Genomic DNA, 12,469 nt, shown 5'->3' on the forward strand with positions numbered 1-12,469 from the left:
TGCCCCAATAAAGGGGTATTAACACGGGAGCTAACCATGCCAGTATAAAATAAACCACTCGTAAGTGACGGAATTCATGCGCGTAATAAAAAGGAATATACAGCGTCTTGTACTCCCATTAGAAGTTATGGTCAAATATAAAGTCGCATAACTCCCCCCATATGTTCATACTCAAGGTATAGACGTTCCAAGAGTTTTGGTGCGTAATCTCTTTCATTTTACGTTATTTACATATTATTTTACTTAGTGATGACTCACAAACAATAGCAATAACCAAACATTATAATTATACAAGCAATCAATCATACCAAATTAATTCTTGAATAATTAGTGACCACATAACTTTTAATGTTGAATCCTTTTTAATCTACCTCGGTGTCAAAGACACCTTAAACGCAAAATGCGCCACAACTCCTATCCCTCGGTGTTGGAAACACCTTAAGTGCACATAGGCACCACAATGTAATTTAATCCTCGTGTCCTTAGACACTTAAATAGCTCTTTCCTCATGCTCATAGCATCAATAAAAATTATTTGAAGCATAATAGAATTCCCTTTTTATATTCCAAATCAATTAAACATTTAGTTTAATTAAACATGCTTCTAATCATGTCAATAATAAAAGTGTGGTTCATACTCAACATGCCAATACAATTATTTTCAATCACTAATCCATCACAAATAATCCATGCTTCATATTTCAATCACCAACATCAACCAAGTAACAAATTCCAATCAAAACCTATCATGATACTACTTGGAATTTATTATTCAAAGCCTAGCATGTTCCTATATCATCAAATAAATACAAAGTACGTAAACGTAATACGATCTCAAAATCGCCACGATTACACAAAATCACTCGGAAATATCCTACAATCCAAAATTACAAAGTATTAATATCTACTCTACACAAATTTCCAACAATATATACTCTCCTTATTTCACTCATAAATTAGTTAAAACAAGCTGAAATTTAATTTAAAACCTCTTACTTTAATCCTAATTAATGGGTAGTCAAAAATTCCTTCAAGAAACTTGATTATGGTTTACTTACAAAATTTCCAGCTTTATTAATTCATCAAAACTTGTTGTAAATATGTTTTAAAACACCTATTTTAATAATTTAAATCACCCATAATCAATTTCCATAAATATACAATAATTTAGAAACCAAGGGTTTTCAAATTGGGGCTTTTTAATTCAAAACCAAATCTGAAAATTTATTTACATTTTACTTATAATCTAACATCATAAAATCATCACAAAACCCAATATAATTATTAGATGAAGGATTAAAGCAAAAAGAATAATTTTTTTTTGCACGAAAAGGAGAAGAAGGGGGAGGGTAGTCGGCGCCACCTCCCCCTCGGTGCTGCTGCTGCTGTCGTGCCGTGCTGGCGGGTGGCGGCGACCGGCTGTGGTGGTGGTGGTGGCAGCCAGCCACCGGTGATGGTGGTGGCATGTGTGGTGTTTTTTTTTCAAAAAAAAGGGGAAGGGGAAAATAAGAGTGAAAAAAAGAAAATGAGAGAGAGAGAGAGAGAGAGAGAGAGAGTTACTTTTAGGGATTCTCCACCTTGGGCAAAGTTTGATTTTGCTCATTTGGTGAGTATTTATACCCTCTCTCAAAACCCTCCTTCCTAAAATTCCCTTCCTACCCTTAATGATCCCTTTCCTATTCAAACTACAATTTGACTTTCCTTTAAATGTCATTGACTTTAATATTACCCTTTTATTATATCATATGCCCCAATATTTTTAAATTATAAAATAAAGTATTTCAAAATTATTAAATAAATAAATTGGACTTTTAATAAAGCTCTTTAAATTAATAAAACCTCATAAATAATTGATTTTATCTTATTAAAATACTTTGAGAAATACTATTTAAATTAGAAATTACGTATAAAAATACGAGGTATTACACCAGTATTAGAACTACGTTGAAGCTAAAAGTGAAAGACAACACCACAAAATAATAAGAAGAATCACCATAATTGTAACACCCTAGAAATTCCTTTCTTTTAAAATACCTGTTTTGCCCTGTTTAAAACTTTAAATAAGAACATCTAAGATATTACCGCCACCGTGAAAACGGCTAAGGCAACTATCAAAGGCACACATCGGAAGATAAATTTCAAAACCATTCAAACAAGTCAACCTGAAAGGTCAACCAACGAAAGTAAAGTCAAAACCAAAGTCAAACGAAGTAAAATAAAATCAACCTACAACTTGGAACCACTGTAGGCCCTTATTAAAACCAAATCAATTCAACTTAAAACTTTTACGTTAGTCTCGCAATAGAAATATCATAATATAAATAAAGCATTAGACACATCATAAACTTATGGAAACTAGCATGATTCGCTCTTCACTCATGCCCATCATGAATGTGCTTCATCGCTGAAAAGCTTCTCTCTACTTGTTTTCACTACTCTCCATTAAAAATGGGTCATCATAGGGCCAAGATAAAGACAAGGCCAACAAACACACAAAACACACAATCAGCAAAGCTGAGTACATAAGCTTATTTAATACACTAACATGCATTTACCTATCAGCACATAACTTACCTTGTTGCACCTGTTTTTCAAGCACACAAAATTTTACAAAACTTCTCAACTAGACAACTACATAATTTGTTTAGCGTTGATTACGCATCGAACGGGTTTCCCAACTAACCTCCCCCAATAAATGAGGATACTAACACGAGAGCTAACCGTGCCAGCATCAATAACCAATCGTAAGTGGCGGAATTCCTACGCATAATAATAATAAAAGGAATGTACAACGTCCTGTACTCCAGTAGAAGTTATGGTTAAATGTAAAACCCCATAATTCTCCCCATATGTTCATACTCAAGGTATATACGTTTCAAGAGTTTTGGTGCGTAATCTCTTTCACTTTACGTTATTTACATATTATTAAACTTAGTGATGACTCTCAAACCATAATCACTCAATCAACAATAATTATTCAAACAATCAAACATACTAATTTAATTCTTGAATAATTAGTGACCACATAATATTTAATGTTGAACCCTTTTTAAATCTACCTCGGTGTCAATGACACCTTAAACGCATAAAGCGCCACAAATCCTATTCTTCGGTGTTAAAAACACCTTAAGTGCACTAAGGCACCAAGATACAATTCATTCCTCGTGTACATAGACACTTACATAGCTCCTTTCTCATGCTTCAAGCATCAATAAAAATTATATGAACCATAATAAAATTCTCTTTTAATATTCCAAACCAAATTAAACATTTAGTTTAATTAAACATGCTCTTTATCATGCCATAAATAAAAGTGTGTTTCATATACAATATTCCAACTATTATTTTCCAACCATTAATCCATCACAAATAATTCATGCCTCGATATTCAATCACCAATAACAACCAAATCATAATTTACATTCCAAATCTAGCATGATAGTACTTGTAATCAATTAAACACATTTAGCATGCTACTACATCAATAAAATTATGCTAAGTACGCGAACGTACCTTGAATACGATCTTAATATCGCCACGACTAATAGAAATCACTCACTTCAAAATCTCCTACGATTTAAAATAATAGAAGAGTATTAAAATCCTCTCTACACAAATTTCCAGCAATATATACTATTATTAAACCCCTCATAATTTAATTAAAATAAGCTGAAATTATATTTAAAACATCATACTTTAATTCCAATTAATGGGTAATTAAAATTCTTTAAAGAAACTTGATTTTTAATGCACTACCAAAAATTCCAGTATTATATTTTAATGAAAACTTGCTGTAATTAGGCTTTAAAACACTTAAATCAAAGGTTTAAACCATCCTATATCATAATCCTTTAATAATTAATAATTTATGAATCTAGGGTTTCAAAATTGGGGCTTTTTAATTAGAATTAAAATCTGAAAATTGAATTACATACTATTTATAATCAAACATCATAATATTAATCACAAAACTCATATTTAATAATTAGATCTAAGGTTTAACAAAAACTAAAAAGAAAGATTAAGTTTTTGTTTTTTTTTTTCCAGAAAGAAGAAGAGGGCCGGACAGCTGGCTGGCCACCACTGCCGGCTGGTGCTGCTGGTGGCCGGCGGCCCACTGGTGGTGGTGGTGGCCGGCGGTGGTGAGGCCGAAAGAAAGGGGAAGGGGGAAAAAAAAGAAAGAAAAGAAAAAGAAAAATAAGGAGAAGGGAGAGAAAGTTTACCTTGGGTTTTCTCCACTCTAGGCAAAGTTTGATTTGCCTCAAGTGTTGAATATTTATACCCCTTCTCTAGAAACCCTTCTTCCTAAACTTTCCCTTTTTAACTTTTCTAATCCCTTCCCTAATAAAACTTTACTAAAATAAAACTTTCTTAAATTAAACCCCAACTTAAATAAAATAATTAATTAAATAAACTTTCCTTTTATAAAATGTTTCTAAACTTATTAAAATGAATAATTAAAATACTTTAAATAAAACATTTCAATTTATTTAAATACTTCTCAAAATACTTATTTTAAATAAAATACGTATAAAAATACAGGGTATTACAATAATATTAGCAAGAAATGTGATAAATGAAAACAAATACAATAACAACGGGAAACTAAGATTATTTTGACATTACCAAATACTAGTTGTAGTTGATCGTTGACATCATGTAGCTTCAATCATGATTTGAGAGTTAAATATTTTAATTTCACGCCATGATTTGAATTAAAGGTTCGGAAATATGACTGGAAAAATCAACTGAATTCTTAATCGATAAAATTTGAAAGCAAGTATTTCAATTGAGTAATTTAGGGTCCGTAGTTTGATCAACAACAGGTCAATCAATTGCAGGCTGAAAATTAAGATTAGTGGAATTGAAATTCTATACAGATACAACAATCTTTTTATGGTTTGAGGTTGAATTTGGTTGCAATATTCTTTTGTTTGGTTGAAGAAACATGAGAGAAAAAAATATTGGGGATTGTTGTTGTTGCTTTCATGAATGAGTTGATTGCTTGTGGGCCTTGAGGCACATGTGAGATTTGGATGTACAATAATATTTTTGTACACTCGGGGCACACAAAAACTTTTATTTATATTATGTTACTGGAAGTGCTAATAATACTACTGAGATGTTTCTTTAAGTACTACTCTCTCCGTCACTTAATGCAAAGCCTCTTTTGGTTTTTGCGCGGGAATTAAGAAAGTTGTAAATTTTGTAAAACTAATGATTAAAAGTACATATGTGTATGTGGGGTTAGAGAGAGATAGAGAGAAAGAAAAAGTAGTTGGGAATAATTAAAGGGATAGAGAGAAAAAGTGTTGGGAATTGATGTTAATAGTACAAAAAGTAAAATAAAAAAGATGACAACTCATAAAAATTGGGTAATAATGTAAAAAATACAACCTTTAAATAGAAAGAGGCATTGTATTTTGGTTTACCCAAAAAGGAAATGAGGCTTTGTATTAAGGGACGGAGGGAGTACTAAAAGTGTCTTTTACTCCACATACTACCGGAAGCATATATAGTACTACTATTTAAAAAAAAAAAGGTAAGATAAAAAACATTAGGATGCCCTCCTCACGAGGGGTACTCCTAATGTATCAAAATACAAAATTGAAAATGAACTAGAGTTATTACTAATATCAATATCCATACTATCAGGAACTAAGTGTCCCACATTAGCGATCCAATATGCTGCACGATTTGCCTCCCGATAGATGTGATGGATACTCCAATTGTGAAACTGAGTGTGGAGAGAAAGAGTGCCTTTGATAAGATACTCAATTTGCCAAGGGACCGCCCATATGCCTTTTATTGCGTTAATAACTAGAAGATTATCACCTTTAATTTGAATGTTTTAGATTCCATATTGAAGAGCTAGTTGAACTCCTTTAATGAAGAGCTACAGCTTCTACTATGAAAGCCCTAGTGCTCTCGAGGTTGAAAGTAGAAGTCTTAAGAAGAGTGACATTGTTATCTCTAATGATGATTCCTATTGTTGCTATATTGTTACGAACCAACTCGTCAAAATTGAACTTGAAGAAGTTGATGGGAGGTGTCTTCCATGATACTAGAATGGAAGCTGGGGAGAGTGAATGGGGAGAATGGTTGTGGGTTCTCGGGATGGGAGAACCCATAGAGAAAAAGGTATCCATGAGACATCTTTGGTTCCACTCATTGAACGCAAATTGCGCTCGGTGGTAAATCCTTGAAAGGTCAAAAGTGTCATTGCGGAAGATTATAGCATTCCGCTCTTTCCAAATACTCCACGAGGAATATAAGTTTCCTTAAAGTGTTAGGATGTTTTCTTAGAACATGAAACGAGTCAATTAATATTACAAGGGAAATTGAAAATTACAAAGGAAATTGTACAAATTAAGCATTTTTTCATTAGGGGAAGAATCCATAATTCTCAAATTCTGGAGCAATTGAGGAAAAGATGATCAACTGTTTCATTATGTTCATCACATATAGGACAAGCTATTAATGGGATAACATTTCTTTTATGAATTAGAGTGTCTTGGAAACTTAAACTAATATGAAAAATTTGCCATAAGAAAATCTAAATTTTGGGTGGAATGACTATTTTCCAAATCCATCAATGGGGCCAAATATTATCTTCAGGGTTGAGATTATGAGCTAACCAAGTAGCTGACTTAACTGAGAAGTTACCATGCGTAGTGAGGCCCCACACGGGAGAGTCGCTCATATTATTAAGCGGTAAAGGAATGCCCATGATTTGGGTTGCTATGTTTTTAGGAAGTATGTCTCTTAATTTTTGTCTATTCCACTGCTTATTTGGCAAAATAAAGTCTGAAACTTTATTATTGAGATTAACTTGGGATCCATCTATGTGGAGAATTTCTAAAAGACTTTTATCAACTACCGAGTTGTCAATCCAAAAGAAAATGTTTTTGCCATTGCCTATTTTCTAGTGGATGCCCTTTTGCAAAATCTCTCGTTATGCAAGGATCTTCCTCTAGATGTGAGAATCTTTTGCACCATGTTTAAACTCAAAAAATAATGTTCTGTGCAAATATTTAGATCTAATGATTTTTACCCAAAGGTTATCAGGATATAACATGATTTTCCACCCTAATTTAGCTATAAAAGCTCTATTAAGTGGGAGAGTACGACGGAGGCTCAAATCTCTCGCATTCTTTGGTCTACAAATTTTATCCCAATAAAATCAGTGTCAAACTATTTGTTGCCGCCAAAAGAAGTTACGGTGTAGAGAATAAATTTTTGAAGCTGCCTCACTTGGCAAGAGCGAGGAGGAGCACAAGTAAGAGGCATTAGCTTCTAACTTGCTTTGGATTAGAGTATGGCGTCAAACTTTGGACAAAAAGCCTAATTCCCAATGTTGAATTATTTGTTCAATTTTTTGAAGACCAAGATTATAGTCTTCTTTTTTTGGGAACATAAGAGCTAAAATATACTCCAAGATAACGACCCAGACATGATTTGGGTGTCATGTTAAAATGACTAGCTAGGTTTATACGTCTTGAATTTGGAATTTTCTTCGAAAAAATTATTGACGATTTGTGGAAATTAATTAGCTGGCAGATACCCTACAAAGTCATCGAGAATGCTTTCAATCTTTTGCAAGACCCAGAGGTTACTCTACAGAAAATAAGACTATCGTCTGCAAATAATAGACAAAGAACGTTAAAAGATTGAGGACAAATTTTAAAACCTATTCCTGAATTGTTCTCAAGACTTTCAATATTAAGTTTCCTGAGTAATACTTCCATACAAATGATAAAGAGGTATGGGGATAGTGGGTCTCCTTGGCGAATGCCTCTTGACGGTTTAAACAATTCAGTGGATGTGTCGTAGATTTTTAGCGAATAAGAGACTTTGTGACACATTCTTTTACCAAGCAATCCATTGTAGAGGAAAACACGGGGCTTTTAAACATTCCCAAAGGAAATCCCATTCTACTCTGTCATAAGCCTTTTCCTTATCAAGCTTGAGAGCACACCACCCTGTTTTATTATTGGACTTATGAAAAGTGTTTAACACTTGTTAAACAATTAGAATGTTATCATGGATGGAAAGAACGAGAGTAAAAGCATTTTGCAAAGGACTCACCTTTCTTATAGAATTACGCATGAATAGTTCACTAGAATTTTTGAAATTGCCTTGTAAATTGTGTTTACAAGACTTATTGGCCGAAAATGACTTGGCGTTCCCGGTAATTCAGTTTTTTGGATTAGTGTAATAAGCTTGTGGTTTAAAGAAGGTGGAAGCTTCCCGTGGTGAAAAAACCCTTGAATTGCTAAAATATATCTTTTTTTATGATGATTGACCAATAATCTTGAAAAATTTAGCCCCAAACCCATCGGACCCTGAGGATTTGTCCGGATTCATATCAAAAAAGGCTTGTAATTTCATCCTCGGTTACGAGGGATGTAAGAGAATTACAATCGTCGATTGTAGTAATGGGCTCCAGAAAAATCTGTCTTGGAGTACTATGATCTGATTTGAATCTAGATTTGAACAAACTTATAAGAAGGGATTTCACCTTTGGTGTACTGTCTACCCAAATTTATGGTGAGAGGGTTGCAAGCTGGGCTGCTCTAACTTTTGGCTCCATTAATAAGAAGAAGATAAAGAAGGTTGAAAAGGCTCCAAAGGAGGGTGCTATGGATAGTGAAAAACTGGAGCTTTGCCATTCCCTTTCGACGGAGTGATATGTCTATTTTATATAGTAATTTACCCCCATCCCTTGATCATAATTAGGAGTATTTTTGGCTCTTTAGAGCCACTTTTATTACTAATATGTGTTTTCTAGCGTTTTCATAGTTTTGGTAGTATTTTGTAGGAAATTGCAGATTTGGAGCATTTTTCCCAGTTTTATTTGGAGCCACTACGAGCACCAGAAGATATTGACCATGTTTCATAGCCCAAGGCTGGTTAGAGTCATCAAACCGGTGATTAAGGGCTCAACTTAAAAGAATTGAGGCATTGGACCAAGTAATTAAGCCCCCAAGAGGAAATTTGGACTTGGGCCAAGAAGTAGCCCAAGTCGGAAGTCAAAGCAAGCCTAAGAATCACCACCCGATCGGGCAGGCCCTCACCGGGCGGGGCGAAAGAACAAAAAAGCGTGCTCGCGCCCAACCGGGCGCGAAAGATGCACTACGAAGAAAAAGGCGGGCTCGCCCGACCGGGCGCGTGTTTGGAGAAGCGATTTCCGACGTTCTTTTACTTAGATTTTAATTAGGATTTTTATGTTTTGTATAAATACGTTTTATTTAGTTTTGATACAATTACCTCTCTTTCATTAGCTAAATTCTCTCTTAAGCTTAGACTTCTCTCTTGTTTCTCTCTCTACAATTCTTGGTTTTAATTCAATTAATTATTTCCGTTAACTTTGGTAACGATTTCTTCCCTTTTAATTTCAGTAGTTTATTTGCTTTTGTTCATTATGTTTCGCTTAATTGCTTTGATTAGTTTAGATTTAATTATGTGTGAGTAGATTATTTTCTAGGGTTGTGGAGATCCATAAATAATATGAAGGGGTAATTTATTATTGTTGATTGTCAATGCTTAATTAACTTCCTATTGATTGATTTAATGCTATACAATTAGATTAGGCCTGGTTTAATTGTCTGAGTTATGCAATATTGATTCGAGATTTGAAAGATGAGAATTGATGTTTAGGCTTAGTTTCAATAGGCAGGTTAATTTATAAGTGGTTAAGTCAAGATTCGAGAGATGCGATTTAATACCGGTAGATTAATTCTGTGATTGTAATACGTAGCAAAAGCCCTTTATGATCTGATTAATTGATGCATTGATGATTGATTATCGTGTTTTACCCTGAAATATTAATTATTGGTGAACCTATACCCTAGGCTTTTATTATTTGATTTCTCCCTATACTTTAATCTTCTTAGTTTAATTCTTTTACGAAAATAAATTTGTTACTTAATAATTTAGATTATTTTAATCAATTAGGAATAAATTGACTTATTTCCCTGTGGTTCGACCCTACTTCCCTATCTACTTAGTTAGAGGACTTAGGTAATTACTTTTGATAAGGTGATACGACTTTAGCCTGTCAAAATTTGGAGCCGTTACCGGGGAAACGGTTTTCTTTTTATTTCTGATTGTTTTTGTAGTCTAGATTATTCCCTTTCATTTCAGAGAACGCAAGTTTTTTGAGACAAATTCCTCATATTTGTTTGTTTAATTCTGTGTTTATGCCCAGGGGTTCTAGATCAGGTTACATTCCATTCGATCTTGAAATCGAACGATTTTTTCATAGATAGAAGAATCTTTTCATACAGGTACGAGCTACTTCCGAGGGTAATATACCTTTGGAACCCCCATCTAATTTTAGCAATTCAGAAGTTTCGTTAGAATCAGAATCAGAGATGACGAATCCACCACCACCTCCACCTCGTAAGCTCAGCGATTATTCGCAGCCATCCCTGACGGATTTTCCACGTCTTACTCCTACTCCAGCTCTGGACGGAGTACAATTTGAGATCAAACCCCAGTTTATCACGATGATCGAAAGAACGTAATTTAGTAGAGCTAAGGGCGAAGACTCTAATTTTCACATTGCAGATTTCTATCAGTATTGTAATACCATTAGGCAAGCTGGGGTCACGCAAGACCAAATTAGGAAGATTATTTTTCCCTTTTCTTTATGTGGTAAAGCTAAATTATGGTATAATGGATTGAATAGAACTGCACTTGGTAATACTGATTGGGAAACTCTTGTTTTGAATTTCTATAATAAATATTACCCTGCACAAAGGACAGCTTTATTGAGGAGTGCAATTCAAAACTTTGTCCAAGAGCCAAATGAAACTTTATATGAGCCTTGGTAAAGATTCAAGGATCTGCAGAGAGAGTGCCCCCATCATAATTTAGCACAGTGGCAGTTAATCCAACCCTTTTACAATGAGATTAGAAATTCATCCAGAACAATTTTAGATTCTGCAGTTAATGGTAGATTATGAATCTAAATGTAGATGATGCAGGTCAGGTTATCGAAGAGATGGCGATTCTTAATTCCCAATACAGGAATCTTAGAGGTTTTGCAAACAAAGGCAAACATAATGCCGATTCAGTATCCTTTTTGCAAGCTCAATTAAATTCTATTAGCCAGAAATTAGATAATCTTAGTATTGTTATTCCTACTTCCATATCTAATGTTTCCGCCGTTAATAATTCTAGCGAAGCTTTTTGTGAAAATTGTGGAATTGTAGGACATTTAGGAGCAAGATTGCAGGACTTTCATGGAGCAAGTTAATGCTTTCCAAACCTATAGGCAAAATAACTCATACTCCAACACTTATAATCTTGGCCTCCGGAACCATCCATATATTTCCTAGCTACAGGAGTACCAATGTGCAAAATCCTCCACCTCCACAAAAACCAAAGCAACAACAACCACCACAGCAGAAATATTAGCATCCTAACTCTGGACAGAAAACCCAATCACAAACCCCTCCATCTTCTGACCCTGCTTTGTCAGAAATTAGAGCGATGTTATCAAATATGCAAAAGCACATGGAGAGTAGGGATGCACAAATTGATTCAATCCTAGCTCATAATAAAATTATGCATAATCAAATAGCGTAGATTTCATCTACCCTACAAACCCGTCAGTAGGGAGTCCTACCATCGCAACCAATCCACCCTACGGATCATGCTAATGCAATTACTCTAAGGAGGGGTTCATACTATGATGGGCCTCCTATGCCCAAAGATGATGAACCTGTGTCAACAACAATTGCTAATCCTGATTCCCTTGTACCAAGTGCTAATGTTACTAACCCTGCAGGGCTATAAGAGAAAACTAATTCTTCTAATGTTTCTTTACAGAGTAAATCTTAGGACAAGTGTGGAGATGTGTAGGGCCCAGTCATCAAACTTACATTCCCAAATAGACATTTGAAGGTAAGTTTGATAAGTAATTTGGTAAGTTTTTAGAGGTTATGAAAAATTTGCAGGTAACAGTTCCTTTCACTGATTTAATCACTCAGGTTCTTGCATATGCTAAATTTATGAAAGATATTTTGACTAGGAAAAGGGCTTTTAATGAGGTAAAAACTGTAGCTTTTACAGAGGAATGTAGTGCTTTATTACAAAATAAATCCCCTCCTAAATTAAAGAATCCTGGTAGTTTTTTTTTATCCCTTGTCATATTGGTAATGTCTTCATTGATAAAGCATTATGTGATTTGGATGCTAGTATTAGTGTTATGCCATCGTCTGTGTGTTCTAAACTTAATATGGGTGATTTAAAAGTTATTAACATTAGTTTATAGATAGCAGACCGTTTTGTTAAATACCCCTTAGGTATTCTAGAGGATGTCCCTGTTAGAGTTGGTAAATTTTTTATCCCTGTAGATTTTGTTGTCTTAGACATGGCTGAGGATACACAAATTCCCATTATCTTAGGTAGGCCTTTCCTCCACACTGCAAGAACCATAATTGATGTGAAAAATGGAAAAC

Source organism: Chenopodium album, chromosome 18 (assembly GCF_948465745.1).
Source record: "Chenopodium album chromosome 18, dcCheAlbu1.1, whole genome shotgun sequence".
NCBI lineage: Eukaryota > Viridiplantae > Streptophyta > Magnoliopsida > Caryophyllales > Amaranthaceae > Chenopodium > Chenopodium album.